The 21,178-nt window shown below is 65.5% G+C and overlaps 1 protein-coding gene across 4 annotated transcripts in view; it reads right to left on the bottom strand.

Moving 5' to 3' along the window:
* The window catches only part of PTP4A3 (protein tyrosine phosphatase 4A3), a 36,832-nt gene extending 19,041 nt beyond the window's left edge, over positions 1 to 17,791 (bottom strand). Inside the window, exons 1-2 of one of the 4 annotated variants that reach the window (XM_070221946.1) lie at positions 17,703 to 17,791; positions 8,289 to 8,418 (exon numbers count right to left, since the gene is read on the bottom strand). The gene's annotated coding sequence lies outside the window, so the exon portion shown is untranslated. Of the gene's footprint in view, positions 1 to 356; positions 1,066 to 8,288; positions 8,419 to 17,702 lie in introns of those variants that run through there. The other 3 variants (XM_070221945.1, XM_070221940.1, XM_070221947.1) reach the window with 3 other exon arrangements.
* Positions 17,792 to 21,178: the final 3,387 nt, after the last annotated feature.

Genomic DNA, 21,178 nt, shown 5'->3' with positions numbered 1-21,178 from the left:
GGCGGTCTGTGTCCCCAAAGCTCCACTGATTTGTTTTGTATGAGGGGGTTTGACAGGGCGCCACAGGTGGCTGAAGGATCAGAGGGGGATGTCAGTCTACACCCCAGCCAGAGAGGCTGTGGCCAAAATCAGCATCTCAATTAACAGTCTTACCAACCACAGATCACCGCGTGGCGGGTTCCATTCCCGCAGCACCTGACGATGACCGGGACAGCCCTGCCCACACTAGCTGGCCTGGAGAGATGATTCAAGAGCCTTCTTCCACTCCCCAATGGAACAATATACGAACAATCGTGCCAGCACTGCACCGAGACCCTCATTTCACAAGAGAGGGCACCACCGGGCTGGGTACCTACCCGAGGGGCAGAGGAACCACGCTGGACCCCACTGCTGGCTGAGGCCCCGCTCTGCTCTGTGACCCCGTCCCAGCTCCGGATGGTGCAGCAGTGGGGAAGGGACCGTGGGAGCGGCAGTCGGTCACCCTCCTCCTGTACCACTGAGGCCAGGGTACCCCCACCCGGAGACCCGGGCACACAGCAATATCAAGGAGGCTGCAGGGAGAGTGCAGGCTCCAACACGGTCAGCGTGGGCTCTGGAAGGAAAAGGCTCCATCCCAGGGCGACCCCTCGCCCCATTGGACAGAGGAAACCACTGAGGCTCCCAGTTGAGCTGTGAGCCCCGAGGGTAGCCTGGGGACCCGGCCCCGCCCCCTCAGGGGTCTGACCCCGGGCCCCCACCTCCCACAGCCCAGCCCCAGCCCAGGGCCGCGGGAGCCCGAGGACACTCACCGTCCGGAGTCCTGGAGGCCCCGGCGCCGCGCCCGGCCAGGCTTTATCCCGGCCACCCCCGCCCTCCCGCGTCAAAGGCCCTGGGCCCGCCCGCGCCGTAAATCGCAAATCGTGCCGGAGGCGGGGGCGCGGGTGGGGCAGCCCGGAAAGATCCCGCGCCCAGCCGGCCCAGCCAGCCCCCCCGCCCCACACGCAGCGTGGCTGGGGCAGCCGGGGAGGGGGCGGACTCCGGTCTGAGGTCCCGCGGGCACCCTGGGCCCGGGAAGAGGGCAGGAGAGCCCCCCTCCCTTTCTGGGCTGGGCTCTGGGGCCCGCCAGGGCAGAACAGTCCCCAGGGCCCTGTAATGGCAGGCAGCCAGAGCTGGAGGGGCAGGAGGGCGGGCACAGAGCCAGTGGGGAGGGGGGTCCCAGGCACCAAGGCCCAGGCCCTGCAGCCGGCGGGTGGGCGGGGACAGGGGGACAGCTAGGGGCTTCCAGGTCTCTGGCCGGCTCCCCCTGCCTGCTGTGGCCTGGGAAGGAGATCCTTGCGGGGGCGGGGGGGGGGGCTCACTGTACCCCCACGCCCCACACAGAAACAGCCCAGCCCTCTGCAACCTGCCCCCAAGCTAAGTAGCCCCCGCTCAGGGGCTCAAGGTCTCTCCCGGCCAGGTTTGCCGAGAGAGCCCTCTGAGCTCAGTGCTCAGTCCCCAACGCCTCCACGAGCAAGCAGGGAGAGGCCAGTCAGCCCATCCCACTTAGGCCTGGGCTCCAGCCCAGAAAAAGCACCAGGAAGTAGGAACCCCCAGTGGGGTAGGGGCTGGTCCTGCCTCCCAGGGCCAGGGTCGCTTGTTCCTCCCACACCAGGATGCTGCCCAAGTCATGGTGACATCAGGAGGGGCAGAGCCCTCTCCCCGACCCTGGGTGGGGGTGGGGGCATCTCAGGCCCAGCACAGCCCCCAGGACTGTACTCCTTGGGAGCCACCATGCTTAGGCTGCTCCTCTGCAGGGGGAGCCATGAGGGGCAATTTCTAGCTGTAGGAGGGGCCTCTAGCCCCTGCCACCCAGACGGCTGCCCCATAACTTCATCGCCCCCTGCCAGGGCATTCCCCCATCCACATGTCCCCACTGGTTCCCACTGGCTGCCCACCCACTGCCATCAGTCACCCTAACCCAGATGGAGGCCCCTCCCAAGGGCCGGTGGTGCAAGCTCAGCTGCATCGTGGCCCCTAGGTGCCTCAGCCAGTCCCCAAGGCCCTCCTGAGCCCCCAGCCCGGCCGCCTCTCCTGCTCCCCATTGCACCTACTGCGGCCCCTGCCAGGTGCTGTGACTTACACACCTGCCGCCAGGCCTTTGTCTGGCTGCGCCCCCATCTGACTGCCCTTCTCCCCATCTCTCCCACCCCACTGCACAAACCTCCCCTCGCCCAGCTGCCCTGCCTCCACCTCCCGTCCCTCTCTCTGGGCCAGTGCCAGAGGCCAGGTCCACCCAGGACCACCCACCACTCCAGTCCCCTTCACATCCCCCCACGGGAGGACACAGACCTCCGAGGATCCTGGTACACAAGTGGACAGTATGCCTCTGCTCCCGCGGCCAGGTCAGGGGCTCAGCACTCCCAGTGCTCATCCTCCGTCCCCCAGTGTGACCGAGAACACAACCCGATGGCCACTCTGTCCATGTGTACATCGGAGACACGTACACTCACGTATGCCACAAATAGGGACGTCCAGACCAGATGCCTGTACCAGGAGGGCTGGGGTCCCCACCACCCTGCCGCAGCCTGGCACCACCATGCCACCAGCGGCCCTCCACCTGCATGCCCTCTGATCCACACTCCCTCTTCCATGAGGCCAGGGAGGCCTCAGCCCAGGCTGGAAGTTGGAGCAGAAAGGGCGAGCTGTCCAGCCTCACACTGCCAGGGACCTCCACATGGAGATGGGGTGTCCACCCTTCTGATGCCCAGGGGCCCCACCTTGGTACCCAGAGGGTTGGAGCCTCCCACCATGGGCCCTGGGCCCGTCACGGTCCCTTCCGGGGCCCCAGCCCAGCCGTCTTGGAATGGACATAGCTGGACTCATCCCTGTTTCCAAAACTGCGGCCTGGGTCACAGGAAGGGTCCCAGGGCTCGCTACCTGCGATGGGGCCCCAGCATCTGCATTCACACACACGGCCCAGCTGACCCTGCACCATGGGGAGCAGCGTTCGCCCCCCCACCCCCGCCTCCCTGCCCGTGGAGCAGGAGGTCTGCTGATCTGAGACGCCAGCAGCAGCAGCAGCCCAGAGCCCATTATTCCGGAGTATGGCGTGTTGGACTGGGAATCCCGCCACTCCAGGATTCTAGACAGGAGGAACGGAGCTTGAAAGCCAGCCCCAGCCTGTACCCTCAGTGCCCGGCACTCTCCTCTGGGGCCACGTTGGGCTGGCACCAACTCCTGGCACTATGCCACCGAGTCTCCAAGGCCCCTGAAGGCTGGTGCCCAGAATGGGCGTGGCGTCCCAGCAGGGCACGGAGTTTCACGGATCCACTTGGAGCTCATGGCCCTTGAGAGGCCCTCACGCCCCCAGGCCCCCAGCTCCAGCCCCTGCCAGGAACGTGGAGGCCCCCAGGAGACCCAGAGACGGCCCCCGAGTCTGGCCTCCCCAAGAGAGTCAGGACTCTCCAGCTCACCAGGCAGAGCGCCGGCCCCTCCCGTGCCATGTGCACACACGGGACCCTCGACAGGCAAAAGGAACCCCAGGGCACAAGCCCACCCCTGGGCCAGGGCCTCAGAGACCTGGAGTAGGTGTCATGGCCCTCGCAGAGGGTCTGTGTGGCCTAACAGTTCCGCACACTGGCCGGGGGAGGCTGCCCACCAATCCTCACCCACTAGGATCAGTTGGAGGCCCCACAGGGGTCCTCAGCCCATAAAGGGACAAGGCCTCCACTGAGTGCCCACTGGGATGCCCAGGACAACTAAGAAAGTCCTCCCCACAGCTGATGTGTGTCCCTGGGCCCATCTCCCAACCTCTCTGGGTCTTCTGAGTCACCAGCACGAAGTGAGTATAACCGGCCCATGGCAAGGCGAGCCAACAGGAACTGTAACCCACAGGTGCCCACCCCGCAGGTGCCCACAGACTTGTCCCATGGCCTGGAGGGCAGGAGGCGGGCACACAGGAGAGGAGCAGGCTCGTTAAGCCTACTCTGCAGAAGGGACCCAGAACTGGGCTGGATTCCACGCGCCCACCCGGGGCCCCCAGCTGCTCTCCGTGGAGGGGCAGCAGTGGCAGGGCAGGGCAGGGTCCCAAGGGAGAGGGAGACCCGGGGCACGGGAGAAGGGCCGTCAGCGTGCGGCCAGCCCCAGGCGGGCAATGCAGCCCCTCCTGCTGTAGTCTGATCCCAACAGGAGGCAGGGTCAGACCCCTCCCCAGCACCTCAGGGGAGGGGGCCTCCGCCCTCAGACAGGGCAGCCAATCCCCTACGCCCACCAGCCCCTCTGTACCCACTTGGGAGGCAGGGAGCAGAGCTGGCCTGTCCTCCACAGCAGGACCCTGTGGGACGGGTGCCCAGCAAGCTTTGGGCCTCAGGGGTGACGGGACCTTGGGGCATCAGGGCTTGGTGGCCACTTGTGCTCATCACCACCCCTAGAAGCTGGCCAGAGCAGGAGGCATGCACATTCTGCCCATGTCACAGAAGAGGAGACTGCGGCCCAGCTGGAACCCAGGTCCACAGGCCACTCACGGCCCTGAGTCCACACTCGGCCACTGCCCAGCTCACCACTCCTCATACATCCCATGGATGTCCCCTCCCTAGGCCTGGGGTCCAGTCCTGTGAAATGGGGGGAAGGCCCGAGGACCGCTCCATGTAATGGCCTCACACAGTGCCCTCGACACAGGCCCCTCCCCACACCCACCCTCGAAGCAGTCCTGGAAGGCACCCATGGCCCCAGTGTATGGATGAGGACACCGAGGCCCAGGCCGAGCGGTCAGTGACTTGCCTGAGCCCACACAGCTATGAGGGGCTGAGCCAGGTTTCAGAGCCAACCCAAGGTGGGCACTTCCTATGTATTTTCTCCTTAAAACAGCCCCTGAAGGGGAAACTGAGGCCCAGCCCTCTGAAAGATGTCCTGGCTCCAGGAGGCCCCATTGCCAGTGCCTGCGCCAGCCCCAGGAGCCCCCTGCCTGCCCAGAGTGCAGGCCACTGGGGTCAGGGGCAGGAGGGGGCCACGAGGTCACGGAGGTGGCCAGGCCGCGGGCCAAGGCCCGGTGGACGCGCGTCAGAGGGGCCGCGGGAAAGAGCTCTGACCTGGCCTCGGGAGGCCACGGCCAAAATAACCGGCCGCGCCGCCCGGACCCAGCGGGGCGCACGTAGGCCTGCGGGCTGGGCGCTGCCAAGTCGGGTGCGGAGGTCACGGCTATTTCTGGGCCAGCCTGGCAGCGAGACGCAGCCCCCTGGCGCCCCAAAGAGCAGGCGCGAGGGCGGCCGAGGCTGGCAACAGAGAGGGGCCTGCGGGCGCGGGGCCGAGGGCCCACCGCGGGCTGCCTCTCGCTCCTCACCAGGTCCCATCAGAAGCCCGTTCAGGCGAGGAGCGCGTCGGCCCCATGCTGGCCCCATGGCGTTCTCGGGCCGTCTCGGTTGCCGGGCCCCGTGCAGGGTACTCGGGGACCCGAACCACCCAGGGGCTCTGCCCCCCACGCCTCAGCAGCCCCGCCCCGAGCAGCCAGGCCACAGGAGGGTGACCGCGGCCCAGACGCCGCTGTGTCTGGGCGCCTCACACCCCACCGGCCCCCACGCCCAGAGGGGCCATCGCTGCACCGTGCCCGGGTCTCCACGTACCCCATACAGTCACCACCCCCCATAACCTTGTGGGTGCCAGTGACCGTCATACCAACGGGAACCAACCCCGAGATGGAGCCTCTGCCCTAACCCAGGCCGGGCAGGTTCTCAGGGGACCCGAGGGGAGGGGACAGCTCCCTCCTGTCACCCCAAGCCCAGCGTGGCTCCAGCATCGGTCCCATACTCTTGCTCAGGCTATGGCTACTGCCCGCAGAGCCGGCCCCTCCCACAGGGTCCCCAGCTTGGGAGCCTGGACTGGGTCCCATCCTGGCTCCCCCATTGCCAGCTGTGTGACATTAGGCACATCTTTCAACCTCCCTGTGCCTCAGTTCGCTCATCTGTCAAAAGGGTTTGCTAGAAGCTCGTCCTTCGTGGGGCTGCGGGTGGCTGTTCTCCTGGAGTCTGGAAGGACGCTCCTCTTCCACGCAGCTTTGCCCGAGCCCCTCAAATGCTTCTGCAGTGCTGGGCACCCACGGGCGCTCTGGCAGGACTCTGAGGTCCCCAGGAGGATCCACATTCAGGTTTGTGGTCCTCCCAGTGGGTTCCTCAGGGCACTGCAGGGGGCTTCTTTCCCACAGCACGGCTCAGAGACCGTTCGTCTCTGATACGGGGACGGGGGGCAGCCATCAGCACATTTCCAGAATGTTTTTGACACCAGGCACTAGCGATGGAGGCACTCACGGAAGACCCCCTCAGCAACGCCAGGCTGGGGCAGCCTCGGGCCCCAGCCTCCCAGCGGCCTCCTGGCCCCCTGACTCCCGCTCACCTGTGTGGCCGGGTCCAGCTCTCTGAGCTGGCGCCTCATCTGTGAAATGTGACCACGAAGACCCCGGCTCGTGGCCAGGAAGAGCGTCACAGGCGGGCCACACTGGTTGTCACTGCGGTGACCGTCACAGCAGGGGTGGGGGCAGAGGCCAGGTCCGGCCACCCCCGCACCCTGACCCCCTGCCTGGTGTCCCCACATTGTTCATGCCATGGTGACACTGACTGAGGGTGGCGAGATGAGCTCCTGGCTGCAGGTGTCACAGGCCATGACGACAGCCCAGACTGGAGGAAGACCCCTCCCCAGGCACCACCACGCGCCAAGCGTGCCACCCTCACCCCTGCCCCTGCCAGCCCTGCGGCAGCCTGGCCAGCGCCATCAGACAGCTTTCCCAGACAGCAGGCAGCAGAGGGCCCAGCACAGTGTGTCCAGGGAGCTGGGCATCAGGACCCCAGGCCACCTGCACGGCTGCCTAGAGCACCTGCCTGCTCCAGGGAAGGGGGCAGGTAACCATCAGAACCGGTGTCCCGAGGGAAAGCCCCCTCTCCCGAGCATCTGAGGACCCCCAGGAGGGACTGGAAACCACCGGGCACTTTATAAGGCGCCTTCCAGCTTGGGGTCTGCGCTGGGCCCTGCTCCCTCCCGAGGCTCTGGGCATTGCTGGGGCACCCAGCACGGGTGGCGGGAGGTGCAGCAGCAGCCACCAGGCTGGCAGGCCTGTGACAGGCACAGCGCGGGCCACTCCCAGCCGGCTCCCTGCCTGCTCCCCACACAGGAGCAGACTGAGCCCCTCTCCCTGGGGCGGCAGCACTAACAGCCTCGGACCCTAAAGGTGGGGCAGGGGCCAGGGAGCTCAGAGGACAGTCCCCAGGGCCCGGGAACTTTGTCCCACTCAGCAGCACCATGCAGTCAGATGGACGCTGCGGTTCGCAGGCCTCCCCACACAGAGCCGGGCCCGGACTTGGGGGGCCACCACCAGTCAGCCCCTCGGGGGCCAGGAGCCCCGGGGCTGCACCTTCTTCACACAGGGCAAAATGCCCAGAGCTGGGTGGGCGAGAGGGCCTCGGGCCCCTCCTCACGGGGACCAGCCAGGAGAAACGAGGAAGTGTACGAGGACAGAACGGGCGAGGCACATACTTTAGAGGTGACCAAGGTGTGCCCACTGCTCCATCTGACCCCAGGGCAGCTCTGAGCCCGGATGGGGCAAGGACTGCGTGCAGAGCAAGACGGGGCTGCCCAGGGCCACGCTCAGACACTGTGCAGTCCTCGTCTGTCACGACCCTGTGCCGCACCCTGTGTGCACCCGGCCACCCAGGCTCGACAGACACCCGGGGGGAGACACTGACGACAGACTCTCGACAAACAGGAGCCCAGGCCGTGCGCATTGGGGGCTGAGGCTCGCACACGTCAACCTGTCCCTAAGCCTCCCCTCCTTCATTCACTCAACAAACCTCACCGCGGCAAGGCCCTCGCTCAGGCAGGAGGGAAGACGGCCTCACTCCGCTTTCCAGTGCTTCTCGAGTCCCTGCCGTGTCCCAGCGCAGCACCAGTGTCGGCTTCCCTCTCTTCTCTAAGAGCTAACAAAGTCCCTCCCTGCTGGCCGCCTGGGCAGAGCTGGCTTAATCCTATTCTGCAGACTTTAACTGAGGCCCCGCTCCGGCCAGGCTGTGCGGGGCAGGGCAGCTGTTTAAATTTCCTTTTCTTAATTGAGATGAAATGCACATAACTTGACGTTGACTATTGTAACTATTTTAAAGTATGCACTTTGGTATTTTTTAGTACATTCACAGTGTTGTGTTATCATGACCACTGTCTAATCCCAGAACATTTCCATCGCCCCAAAAAGAAACCCCACACCTGTTAGTGAGCCCTCCGCACGACCCGCCCCGGCCCTGGAACCACTCATCTACTCTCCGTCTGTACGGATTTGCCCTTTCTGGACATTTTACCTGAATGAAATCGTACATTATGTGGTCTTTTGTGTCTGGCTTCCTTCACCCAGCACAACGCTTTCAAGGGTCATCCGTGTCGTAGCGCGGACCGGGACTTCGTCCTTTTCCACCGCTGAGTAATATTCCACTGTGTGGAGAGACCACATTCTGCTTATCTGCTCCTCAGCTGACAGACACTGGGGTCACTTCCAGATCTGTTTTCATTTCACCCACAGGGCCTCAGCTGCAGCACGTCCCGGGGAGCAATGCTGGACATGGGGGGCCGTCTCAACAAACACCCACAGGCATCCATCCCGCTGAGACCCCACAGCGTACCAGAACAGCAGGAGGGTTAGATGCCAACTAACGCAACCTGGTGGAGTCCTCCACGCGCCCAGGTGTGGGAAGAAACCCAGGGAGGGAGTGAGGGGGCAGACGGGGTATGCAGGGGGGTGCAGGCCTGGGGGTCCGGGGCCATGGTGGGCAGGATCTGGGTCCACACCTGGGGGCACCTAGCTGGCCCCTTCCCGGGCCCAGGGGGCTGCACCAGGCAGCCGAGGGCACTGGGCAGGTCGGGGAGGGACAGAGGTCCCAGCAGCCAGACAGGTGGGGAGGCGCCCTCCAGGGCTCCAGGCTGGCCCGCTGGCCTCTGAGGGCGGGGAGGTTTGTCCAAGCACTTTTAGAAGTTAAAACACAACTAACGCACGAGTGAGCACAGGCGGGAGATGCATTCGTTGGGGAGGGAAGGGGCAGGAGGCAAAGCCGGCTCAGAGCAGAATGAGGGCGCGCTCGCTCACAGCCAAGAGTGAGCGCCAGACAAGAGAGGAGCACAGAGCCAGGTGGTTCCACGGGGCGACGCCTCCCTCACCCGCGCAGGGGCCACCTTCCCTGCCAGACAGACACCTGCAGCTTCACGCGTGACCCCCCAGAGTCTAGGCCCCATTCAGCCACAGCAGCACTGCGGATGGCCCTGGAGAGTGGGACTGCCCTGGGCGGCCTGCTGGACGACACCCATAAGGCACTCACTGCAGGGCACGCTGTCCCCCTTTGGCCTTAAGAGATCTAACCAAGAAGGGAGAATGGGGGTGGGTGTGCGGGGCGGAGGGCACAGCCTGAGCCACGGCCAGGAGGCAGGCCAGGGTGGAGAGCAGAGAGGAGTCCAGGCTTCAGGGGAACCCGCAGGGGCTGCTCCCGGGAGGGCGGGCTCGGGTGGGCATGGGCTCTCAGCATCGCTGCGGCAATGGGCAGGTCTCTGCCATTGCAAATCCAGGTGTGTCCCAGGACTAAGCGAAAGAGGAGGGAGCGGAAACTCCTGGAATCCCCAGCGGGCCCAGAAGCGTCACCCCAGGGCGGGTGGAGGGTGACAGGTGAGATGACAACACCTGGGCCAGGTGCTGCCTGGGGGGAGCTCTGCCCAGAGCCAGCCCCTACCTTGGCATCTGGGTGCCCCCGCCCCTGCCCCTCCACTTCCTACCCGGTGACACCTAAGTCCATCCTGTCCTCCTCAGCTGACACCCTCCAATGGCACTCAGAAAGAAGCCCACACCCTTACGGCCCGAAGGCCCACCTGCCGACCCCCCTCTCCCACCGCTCCCCCGCTCTCTCTGCTGTAGCCTCACCTGCCTTCCTGCCATTCCTGCAACTTGCCAGCATGGGCCTGCCTCCGGCCCTTTGCACACGCTGTGCCCTCTGCCAGGAGCACTGTGTCCTCACAGCATCCTGTGCTGCCACCAGGCCTCTGCCCACTCAGTGCCACCTACCTAGGACCCCCGCCTGGCACCACCCTGTCCACCTGAATCCCAGCTCCTCGGAGGCCCAGCCACCAGCTGACAATCACCTAGCCCTTCTGGACACCATGGCTGTGCTGGGGTGCAGGGGAGCTCACGGGGAGAAAAGCGCAGTTCCCGGCCACAGCAACCAGGTGGGGACCCTGGGGGCCAGCGCTCCCGGACCCAGCCCAGCAACAGCAGGAGAGGGAGAGAGGCCCTCGGCTGCCGAGGAGCCCCCAACCGGACCCCTCAACACACCAAGACTCTCCCACTTTCCACCCAGTTTCCAGCCAGACCCCCTCACAGGAGGGGAGGGGCGGGGGGACCCCCATCCTGTCATACCCCCAGGAAAAAACAGTCTGAGGAGCTGATGCCAGCTGCTGTCCCGAGGCCAGCTCCCCGGGCTCCTGACCCTCTGCCCAGGGTGCCCCAACACCCCTCAGGCTGCTCCCATTTCAAATGCATCTCCGGAAGCGCCAGGGAACCCAGCCACCGCCTGGGCACGCACACAGCCCACCGTCTTCTAAAGACTGCATCGTCCCTCTGCTTCCACGTTCTGTGGGACCTAGTGTCTCATGACAAGGCAGTGGGGCAAGGCCGCCCTTGCTCAGACCCGGGGTCAGCCTAGGCTCTGCCCTGGAGAGGCGATCCTCTGCAAACGGGGTGCCGGCACCCCAAGGGTGGCTGTGAGGCTGGGTCACAGACTAGCAGACCTCGCACGCAGTACATACGGGCTTGGGAACAGCCAGCGACCCTCCCGGGACAGGCCCACGACCGCCCTCCTCAGCCCGTGGATGCCCCTGGAACATCCACTCTCGCCCAGGACTGGCCGATGGACACGCCTCCCACCGCGTCTCCTGGATCCCGGATCCCGACCGAAGCCCTGGTTCTCACGCTCACTTCCTCACGGGGAGGGTGGGGGACACTCGCCTGGCCCCAAACCCCAGCACATTCAGGGAGGGCTCTGCCCACAAGGACCCTGGGCCACAACCTCCCAAAGGGAGGAAGGAGAGGAGGGGGGAGGGGAGAGGGAGGAAAAGCAGTGAGAACACAGGCAGGCCAAGAACTAAGAGGGGGAGAGGAAGAAACCGAGGCTGGGGATGCTCCTCGGCCCCCCGTGGCTGGCCAGGCAGGGCTGTCTGAACCTCGAGCCCACCAGGCTCCTGAAGGCGGGAGGCAGCCAAGAACACAGGACGCAAGGCCGTGCTGGGGTCAAGGTCCCTCCTAGGGCAGGGCAGGCCCAGCTGGCAGTGTCCGTGGGAACAGTCCCCAGGCCTGGCGGGCCACACTCAGGCCAGTCACTGGGCATCGCAGTGGCCGCAAATGCCAGGGCAGCTGGGCACATCCCGAGGGGCAGAAGCCCAGGCCCAGATCCTGCTCCGGGCATGTCTGGATCTACAGGCTGCTCTGGGGGTCTTGTGGGGGGTCAGAGGAGGGGCGGGAGAGGTGGGGAGGGGTGGAGAGAAAGGGGTCTGCAGGACCGTGACCACCCCTATGGTCACCATCCCCCCACTGTCACCGCCCATGCCCCAGACCCTACCCCCTCTCTACCTTGCCTCCTGCCACCTCCCCCCTCTCAGCCTCTCAGGGCCTCAGACCCACCACACGGGGTGGCCTCCAACCCTCTGCCTGCACCCCTCTCCCCACTTCTCCTGGACACCTCCTCCTCGACCGTCAGCTGGCCCCAAGGTCTCTTCCGGTGGCCCCCCCACCCCGTGGGATAGCAGCCCCTCCTCTGGCTCCCTGGACCCCACCCTTCCCCAACATCACACAGACGACCCACGGCTGAGGCTGCCGTGGCCTCGTCCACATCCAGAGACTGTGACTTGGTGGGCCATGGCCGCACTGGGCCCTGTCTGGGGCCCAAGCTGGGGGACGGGGTAGCTGACAGGGTGGACGGACAGATGGACACCCTCGACGAATGATTTAACCCACGCTCCAGGCCACGTGACACGGTGGGCCCTGGCGCGCTCAGCTGCGCCAGGCTCTGTCCTCCGCATTCCCTGCCCCCACACTCCAGCTGGGGACCCCCAGCCACTGGCTGTCCTCACAGGCCTGGGGGCCCCTCGGGACGGCCCTTCCGGTGACTTCCTGCCAGGGCAGCAGGGGGAGGGGTAAACAAGGCCTCCAGATGGCTTCCTGCCGCTGCCCGGCAGCCGTGGGAACGGCCCAGCCGCGCAGGCCACGGAGGAGCGGCGGGAGCAGGGAGGGCCGCGTCACCCACCACAGAGCACCCACTGTGTGGCCAGGCCGCCTGGGCCCACCCCCCCATGCCTCCCAACATCCCCACAAAAGGGCTTTGCACCCCCATTTACAGATGGGGAACTGAGGCACAGACAGGCAAGTTACACCCCAGGCCAGAGCAGGACAAGGGGATGGCCGATATGGCCCCAGGCCGCTCTGCTAGGACCGCACAGCCCTGGCTGAAGGAGCACTAGACACCTGCCTTCCACCCCAGCCCCATGTCCCACCCTGACACCCTGAGCACACACTCGGCCTCAAATGCCTAGCTTTCCCGCCTGGGAACCGAGGTGGTGACAGCAGCTGCCACACAGCTGACCGTGAGGGTCAGTAAGGGTCAGGGAGGCGTCCCAGACGAGCTTCACCGCCGGCCCCGCACAAGCGTGTGGTGATACCACATAGGGTGATGCTGTTCAACAGGCCCTGAGCCCCACGGGGGCCTGTCTTTACCTAGCCCCCTTCCTAGAGACCCCTCTCTCCAGCTACTGTGACGCCCACATCCTTCAAGCCCAGGCCAGATGCCACCTCCTCCCAGAAGGCCACCTTGACTTCCTGCCCCACCACGGCCTCAAAGTTTTGGGTCTCCTGTGGGTCCTATTCACCCACGGCTCCCTCCTGGGTTCAAGACCATCTCTTTCTGCTTCCTCCCATCCCCCACAGGGGCCAGCACAGGCCTGGGTCACCCCACAAGAGGCACTGGGAGGCAGGAGTGAGGCCAAGCCAGTAGCCTGCACCACCTACTCATCTACGCAGCAGCCAAGACGGAGGTGATGGGGGCGGGAGGGACGAGGGCCCTGTTTATAAAACCCTATCACAAGGGTCCTGATTAACAAACAAGGGCCCACAAGCGCCATCAGGGGAGTGGTCCACGGTCAGCATCAAGGGAAATTTCAAGTGAGATGCAGAACAGCGTGTATGGGCCGTCTGCTCCTGTGAAGTCAAGCGCAGGCCCGGAAGCCCAGGGCCCACAGCAGCCACGGAGTCCCAGGCTGTTTGCATCATTAGAAGGAACCTCACTAAATCTGTGATTGAAACAATAACAACACAGAGCACTGTTTGAATGTTGTCTCTCCCGCACATGAGCTCCCGGGGCCAGGCGGTCCTGTCACTGCAGGACCCCAGGCACTCTCTGCCCACCCCCTGCACAGGGCCTGGCCCAAGAGTACAACTTGACAGACAGGGAAACCGAGGCACCCACGGACAGCTCTTCCCGAGGTCACAGGCCTCAGAGAGCGTACACGGCGAGCCTCCATGATCCGGTCACACAGGGCAGGTGCAGGACTGGAAGCAGGCAGCCTGGCTCAGGCTGCTGGGGCTTCACCACCAAGGCCATCAGCTTTGTCCGGACCCCTCACCCAGTCTGCTAGGGGGTCCGTGGTCTGCTCTAAGCTCCCCGTTCTCCAGACAAGAAAACCGAGGTCCAGGAAGGGCAGGGGCAGGCCCAGAGAGGCCGGCAGAGCTGGGGCCACGGCTCTGGGCTCCCTAGGGCCGTGTGGAGCGGACAGTGAGGTCACTGTGGGGAGCCCCGGGCAGTCCCGGGCACCCCCTGAGTTCCGCATGGCAATTCCCAGCAGATGGGCCACCGGGCAGGCGGCCAGAGAGGATCGGAGGCCAGGAGGAAGCCCAGCAGCTGACCCGGCGAGGAGATGAAAGGAAGGAGGGAGATGTTTGCTTTGGCAGGGCCCAGGCCAGGCGCGGGGCCGAGGGGGCTGCTGTCCCGACACCAGCAGACAAGGGGGAGGTGGGGGGAGCCAGCAGGAAGGGGCATGTCTGCAGCCAGGGGCAGAGCAGATAAGCAGGTAAAGCCCCCGTGTGTAGCTGCGGGGGTGGGATGGGTCATGCGGGCTGGTGGGCAGGAACTCTGGGTGGGGTGGTGGGGAATCCTCCGCACTCTCCGAGCCTCTTCCAGGAAGCCTGAGTCACAAGAGGGGCCCCGGGGCCAGGAGAGCGGCCAGCCGGGAGCACCGGTCCCATGGGAAGGGGACGGGCAGAGCCTCGCACCCGCCTCCTCCAGCTGGGCCAGCCCCGGCTGCGGGGTCTCTGCGGCGAGTGAGGCCGTGGGAACAGGCTCCTCGGCTCCCGGGGGGGGTTGGGGGGATGGAGGAGCCGCAGAGAGTAGGTCAGAGCCCCCTTCTGCAGAAAGGGAACCTGAGACCCCAGAGGAGAAGAGCTGGCCCAAAGCCACACTGCCGAGGACCTGCCATGGACTGGCACACTCTGTGCAGCCAGGCAGGGACGCACCCACCCCAATGTCCTCGGCTTAGAGTTCTGTTCCAGCCCACAGCCCCCAGCCCTGCACCCAAGACCCCCAGGCCCCCATGGTGGGAGCCTTCCTCTTGATGCCCCCACTTCTGGCCATAACCCAGGGAAGTCGAACCCCTACAGGCCCTGCTCCATCCCACCGTCCTGCTCTAGAACATTCCAGGGCTCCTGCCACCCCATCGCCAGGATCGGAATCAGGGAACGGAACCACAGGCTGCTGCAGTGGGCGGGGGGCCCAACCTTCCATCTGTCCACATTAGCAATGGTGCTTCCTGCCTGGGGACATCAGAATCTCCTGGGGATGTGCGTGTGCATCTCAAAGAGCACCAAGCGCCTGGGGGTGCCTCCCAAGATGACAAACACTGATCTGGTACAGCCTCTTATTTGCTGGTGCAGGACGGAGACCGAGGGCGGTGACGCCCACCCCCGGGGTCACCCAGCAGGAGAGGGGCCTTGAACCCACCTTCCGGGCCCGACCCCACCGGCCTCTCGTCCAGCAAGCATCTCCTGAGCACAGGACCCCGGGCTCTCCTCCCTGCTGGCCCCAGCCCCGCCGGGCCCTGAGCAGGGGCTCTGGCCCCAACACCTCTGGGCACCACTTCGTTCACGGTTGGCCTGCACCGACCTTCCAGGGTCCCGCATCCCAAGCTTGTCCCATCCAGGACTCAGCCAAGCTCGAGCAGAGCACACAGTAGGTGCACAATAAAGGCGGTGGCCTGGAAGATTCGGGACAGAGCAGGGGTTAGTGGCACAGAGGCCTGAGACCCTGGGACAGTGGGGGGCAATGCTGGGCTCAGGCCTGAGTCTGGACAAGCAGTCTCTGAAACTCCCTGCCCGCTGTGCCAGCCGGGAACCGTGGAAGCTCACCCCAGCCACCCTGACAGACTGTCGCCTCTCAGAGAGGAGAACACCGGTCCCCACGAGGCTCAAGCCGCCTCAACGCCCGCTGAGGCTGAGACCCCCAGGCACTGGGGCTCGTGTCGTCCAAACGTACACACCACCACCTGCCTTTCGAGGGCTGGCAGGGGACATGCGCCCAGCTTCCCCCCCAACTCCCTGGGTTCCCAGCTGAGGCCTGGGCAGGGGAGGGGACGGGCCCCAGGCCAGGCCAGGGCCGGGCAGCCAGGCAGCAGGTGGTCATTGCGGCAGGAAGTGGGCCTGGCTGAGGCCCTTCCACCCACCCTGGCCTGGGCCAGCCTCCCAGTTTACCGACTGGGACACTGCCCAGCCCGCACAGGGGACTCGGGTCACGGGGTCAGACGTGGGGTCCGACAGAAGGGGCCTCCTTCCTGAGCCACCCTGCCAGAGGCCATGTGACCTCAGTTAGCGAGGAGCCTCGCTGAGCCTCAGCCTCTCATTGCACGAGGAGTGGACAATGCCTCCCGTTGTCAGGGGGTAGACAGGATGGGGTGGGGAAGGGGTCTGGCTCCCAGCAGGCGCCCCACACACCCTGGCAACTCCCGTCTCCCAGCCACGCTTCCCCACCTCCCACTAGACCACCGGGCACTGAAGGCAGGGCCCACGAGGGCAGGGCCACATCTGTTCCGTTCCCTGGTCCTCAGTGGCGGGAGCCCACCCGGCAGAGTGGGCCCTGGACACACGCATCGGTCAGCACACACAGCCCCATCGGCTACACAGTGTCACAGTCCCAAGGGAGACACGGGATGCTGAGGCTGAGCCCAGCGTGGGGCCTGGCACACTGTGTGTTTGTGGAGGGGGCAGCCAGCTGCACCACGGCACATTCAAGGGGCACCCTGGCATTCTCACTTGACCAGGACAGCTTCTCTCCTGAATACCTGCAGTGAGGGTACCCGGGGATGGGGGGCGTGGGGAGACCCCCATGCCTGCCTCAGGGTGGGCCCCCGGCTCGGCGCCTCTCTGGTTTACTCCTCACAGCAGCCTGCAGGGTGGGACAACCAGCACCCCCTTCACGGACGAGGAAACAGGCTCTGGTTAGGTCTGCAGCTGTGGGGTGGACGTCTCCACCTCACAGGGCCTCGCCGAGAATGAGGTTAATAACCTCGTGGGAGGCTGTGAGGTCAGTGGGGCAGGGTGCTGGCACAGTACTGCACAGGGCCTCCATTTGGGCAAGGCCACGGGGGCACCCTGTGGCCATTGACGGCATCTGGTCCACAGTCCCCTGCACTGCTCCAGCCTAGAAGCAGGGCCCCCTCAGTGCCCACACGCCACACTGGCGCTTGGCACCCGCTGTCGCCTCACAGCAGACCACAGAGCCCACAGGCCAGGAGAGGAGGCACGGCGCATGCCCGTCTGCCAGGGCTGGGGTGCCCAGGCACACTGTGACCTGCTGGCATGGGCCCCAGCTGCCCTCAGACCTGCTATCTCAGAGCAGACAGGCAGCCTTACCTCGACAGCCAGGCTCTGACCTGTGGGGTCACCACGTTCCTCCCAGAAAGCGCCGGGCTGGGCTGATGGCTGCTCTCCCACCCACCCCAACCCCACCGGCCACCAGCTGCCACAGGACATAGGAGCCTGTCAAGAGCCACCTGTTTAATCCCTGCGACACCTGGGACAAGGCAGCTGACCTCTTCTGTAGGCGGGGTACTGCCTGGGGAGGTGAGGCTCCATTGCCGGGCTACCAGCCCCAACGCGGGTCTGAGCCATGGTACTGGGACCTGGAGCTCAGCCTCCGGCGACATCCGCTGGCATCCCCCTCCTACCCCGGGGCAGAAAAGCCCAGTGGGGTTCTGGTGGGCAGGAGCTCTAGAGAGCACGTCCCCAGAACTGTGCAGATGCGGAAACTGAGCAGGGAATGGGGGCAGAGCCAGATTCTGCGCAGGACCTTGGGGAGGATGAATTCGGGGTAGCGGGTTTCCCGCCCTGCAGAAACAGGAGGGTCACGCCTTCCAGCCCGAGGCGTCCCGTTGCCCGCAAGGCGAGGAGCGGCAGGCTGCGTCCCCGAGCCCGGCCTCCCGGGCTGAGACCCTGCACGTGGCAGCCCCCCGCCGGGCCCGCGCTCCTGGGAGCGGCCGCCCGGCACAGGGCGAGGGTCTCGGGACGCGTCTCCGCGGGGATGGCGGCCAGCCCTCCGCCTGCGCGCCCCAGAGCTGCGTCCGGAGCCGGGGCCGCGCCTGTGCGCCCTCGGCCCCGCGCGCCCCCGCCGCGCGCGCCCCCGCCGAGCGGCGCCGAGGAGACTGACCTGGCGGTCCGGCGCCGGCACGACGGGCGGAGGGCTCGGGGCGCGCGCGCACGTGGGCCCGGCGCGCATGGGCGGCCCCGGCCCCCGGGCGCGCGGCCGGCCGCCGGTCACGTGGGCGGCGGGGCCCAATGGGAGCGCTCCCCACGCCGCGGTCACGCGCCCCGGCGGCTCCGCGGGGCGGGAAGGGGCGTGTGGGACGGCGGACAGCGGGCGCAAGGGTGGGTTTGCCCAAAAGTGAGGATGAAAAGGGCGTGTGCGCCAGGGCGGAGGGAGGGGATCCGGAGGCCGGGGGTTACAGGAAACTTCTGCAGTCCTCAGTTTCCCCCATGTCGATCGAGGCTGAGCCCCACGTGCACGGGCGGGGTTGCTGGGAGCGCGTGGCCTGGATGGTGCTTACAAGGGGGCCACACACAGAGGCACGCAGAAAGTGGCTGCTGTCCCTCTGAGGGCCGGTGGTGGGAAGTGGGGTCGCGTGGACGGACCCCCCCTGAGCGCCTGCGCTCCGCCACGCCTCCGTACCACGCTGCCACGTGGGGGGCCGGCCGTTCCCGCCCCCAGCCAGCCCCTGGGGAGATCTTAGGGTGCCCCTTGGGGAGTGCGGAGGGGGTTCCCTGTGGGTCAGCCCTTCCTAGGAAGGCTTATGGCTAGGCCAGTGGTGGCGGGGGAGGAGGCCCAGGACAGAGGGGGAACAGAGGTGGGCATGAAAACAAGCCGGGGTCTCCCTGGGACCCATGCACCCAACCCTGTCCCCCGCACCAGGGTCATTGAGCCCCCAGCCCAGGCAAATGCCCAGGCTCGAAGCCTGCTCCACTCCTGCCTCCACTTCCCCAAGGAGGACGCCCCTCGGTCCATCGGCCCTCAGCAGCCGTAGTGACCGCTGGAAGACAAGCGTGAGTGCCTGCTCTTCTGCTGAACCCTTCAGGGTGGCACCTCACTGTCCCAAGGCCACCGGACTGGGACCAGGGTTGTCTTCCAAGCTTCCTCCATGTGCCACCTCGCTGCTGCAGCCTCAGGCACCTGCTGTTTCTCCAACAGTTGGTCCCACCCTCCTCAGGGCCTTTGTACTTGCTGTGGTCCCTTTCAGCTGTCACCACCTCTGAGAGCTCCATCTCCGTGGCCATCCCCTTCTCAGCCCCACTGTGCTCTCGACTCTGCCAGAAAGTCCCCCTGAGCAGTTAGAACACACATCACGGTCTGAGTGGGGACCTCACCTGTGTCCCCAGCTGTGTCCCCAGTGCCCAGACCAGCATCTGGCACCCCGAAGATGTGTGCTCGGTTGTGGATGGGGGTGGTTGGATGGTGCCCAGAAGCCCCCAATTCCTCCCTAAGGAGCAGCAGGGGGCGGAGGGCAGAGCCTTGCAGACCTGGGTGTGAATCTCAGTTCACCAGCATATTTAACTCCCACACAGCCCTAAGAGGTAAGGCCTGTTCTCCCCATTCTGTAGATGAGACACAGAGAGGTTAAGCACCTTCCAAAGATCACACAGCAAGTCAGGAGTAGAGCTGCTCCAGGGTTCCCACGTTTAACCAGAAAGCTGGGGTTCCCTATCCTGGGTGCATTCAAGGAGAGAACAACAGGCAGGTTTGCTGTTGGTCCAGCAACATCTGGGGTGCATTCCAGCTTTGAGGTCCCAGGAGAAAGGAGCCCTCCGCTGAAACGGGAGCTCAGCCCCCACTAACGCTGCCCATTTCCCACTTTATTTTAATTATTAATTGTTTTAAGTGTTTAGCTTGACCTAGCCAGAGCAGCCCATTCTCTTCCAGGTCTTTATCCCCCACCTTGCCATGGGGCGGTGGGTGTGGCCTTCCCAGGCTCACAGACGGGGTCTCTTTCATCTCCGTGTTCCTTCCCCAGATGTTCTCTGAATGCCGACCTCGCACGGGGACTTACACCCGCCATCCACCGAGTGCGCACCGTGCCGGCGGAGGAAGGACGGCCATCCCATTTTGCACATTAGGAAACTGAAGCTCAGTTAAGGCCGAGCGGGCACTTGACCCCGGGGCTGGGGAGGCCGGAGCGGGCACCCACGGCTGGGCGGAGGGGCAGGAAGGGGCGGGGCAGGAAGAACCGTGATTTCTTAGCAGAAGGGTTGGCTCACACTGACCCCCTTTACCCAGGAGATAACAGAGGCCACCGCCCAGGTGACGGCTGTGCGAGGGAAGGCGGAGGCTGAGTCCTCCCTGGGATAGAGGGTCCCATCCCCACCTACCCCCAGCCACCGGACCTGCCCACCAGCCCCAGCAGTGTGGCCCAGAGGCGGCCCCCGCTGGGAGGGGCACACAGGATGAGGTGGGTCAGGAGGAGCCAGACCGGCTGGGCGCTGGGCGGGCAGCATTAGCAGATTAGCTCCAAGGAGGACGAAGCTGAGGTCAGTGCTAAGTGGATTTCCAGAGAGCCATCTCCAGCCCAGCAGGCCTGGCCCCAGGCGGGGCAGGACCACAAAGGAGGGGCCCCCGTGGGGGGCCGAGGGCTGGCCATAGGGCAGGGCGTGGCTAATGGCACCAGCAGCTGCTTTTGACCCCCATCAGGGGGCTGCACACTGTAACGGCCCCTTGCCTCAGTTTCCTCCTCTGTAAAGTGGGGCCATCGAGGATAAAGCGGTGCCTGGCCATGCCAGGTTAGTTCCCCCACGCATAAGCAAGTGCTCGCTCGGTAAACGTTATGACTGTCCTTCCCCAACCATCCTCAAGTCTTGGGGTCAAACATGAGCAAAGAAAACAAAGCTTGTTGTTGACGGTTGAGTCAGGTAAAAACAAACGCTGAGTGCGAGGTACACATATAGACCGAGAATAACCTCGGGAGGACGCCCTGCTGGCTGCGTCACACCCCCTCGGGGCCCCGTTTCAGCCTCCAAGGCAATGGCCCCTTGGGAGCACTCTCAGACCCTCCTCCTCCTACCCCCAGTGTGCCCCGAGCCTCGCGGGGTTAATGCCCCAGGATAGCTCTCTCTAGTGGGTCCACACCCCAGCCCCCCATCTGCAGACAGACCATCCTGGGAGAATCTGGGACACTTGTCAGGACTTTCTGGAAGCATCCGGAGTCCTCCATAGCGCCCCCGTGTGTTGGCTCTCCTGCCCCACTTCCTTACCTGGGATCACCCCAAATAAAACCCCAGCACCCGCGCCCCCTGCACCCGCACCCCCTGCACCCGCACCCCCTGCACCCGGGCCCCCTGCACCCGCGCCCCCTGCACCCGCGCCCCCTGCACCCGGGCCCCCTGCACCCGCGCCCCCTGCACCCGCGCCCCCTGCACCCGGGCCCCCTGCACCCACGCCCCCTGCACCCGCACCCCCTGCACCCGCGCCCCCTGCACCCACACCCCCTGCACCCGGGCCCCCACCTCAGGTGCTGCCATCAGGGGCACCGCATGAGCTCCCTGTTCCCAGTGTGATGAGGAGGCTGGGCTTGGAGAAACACGGACTCGTGGGGAAGGGGCCATGAGGGCAAGCTTCTGTTTCTCTCCTTCCAGCGTTTC

Source organism: Equus caballus, chromosome 9 (genome assembly GCF_041296265.1).
Source record: "Equus caballus isolate H_3958 breed thoroughbred chromosome 9, TB-T2T, whole genome shotgun sequence".
Taxonomy (NCBI): Eukaryota; Metazoa; Chordata; class Mammalia; order Perissodactyla; family Equidae; genus Equus; species Equus caballus.
Note: the sequence above shows the minus strand (reverse complement) of the source record. Positions and strands in the feature narration are given on the sequence as shown.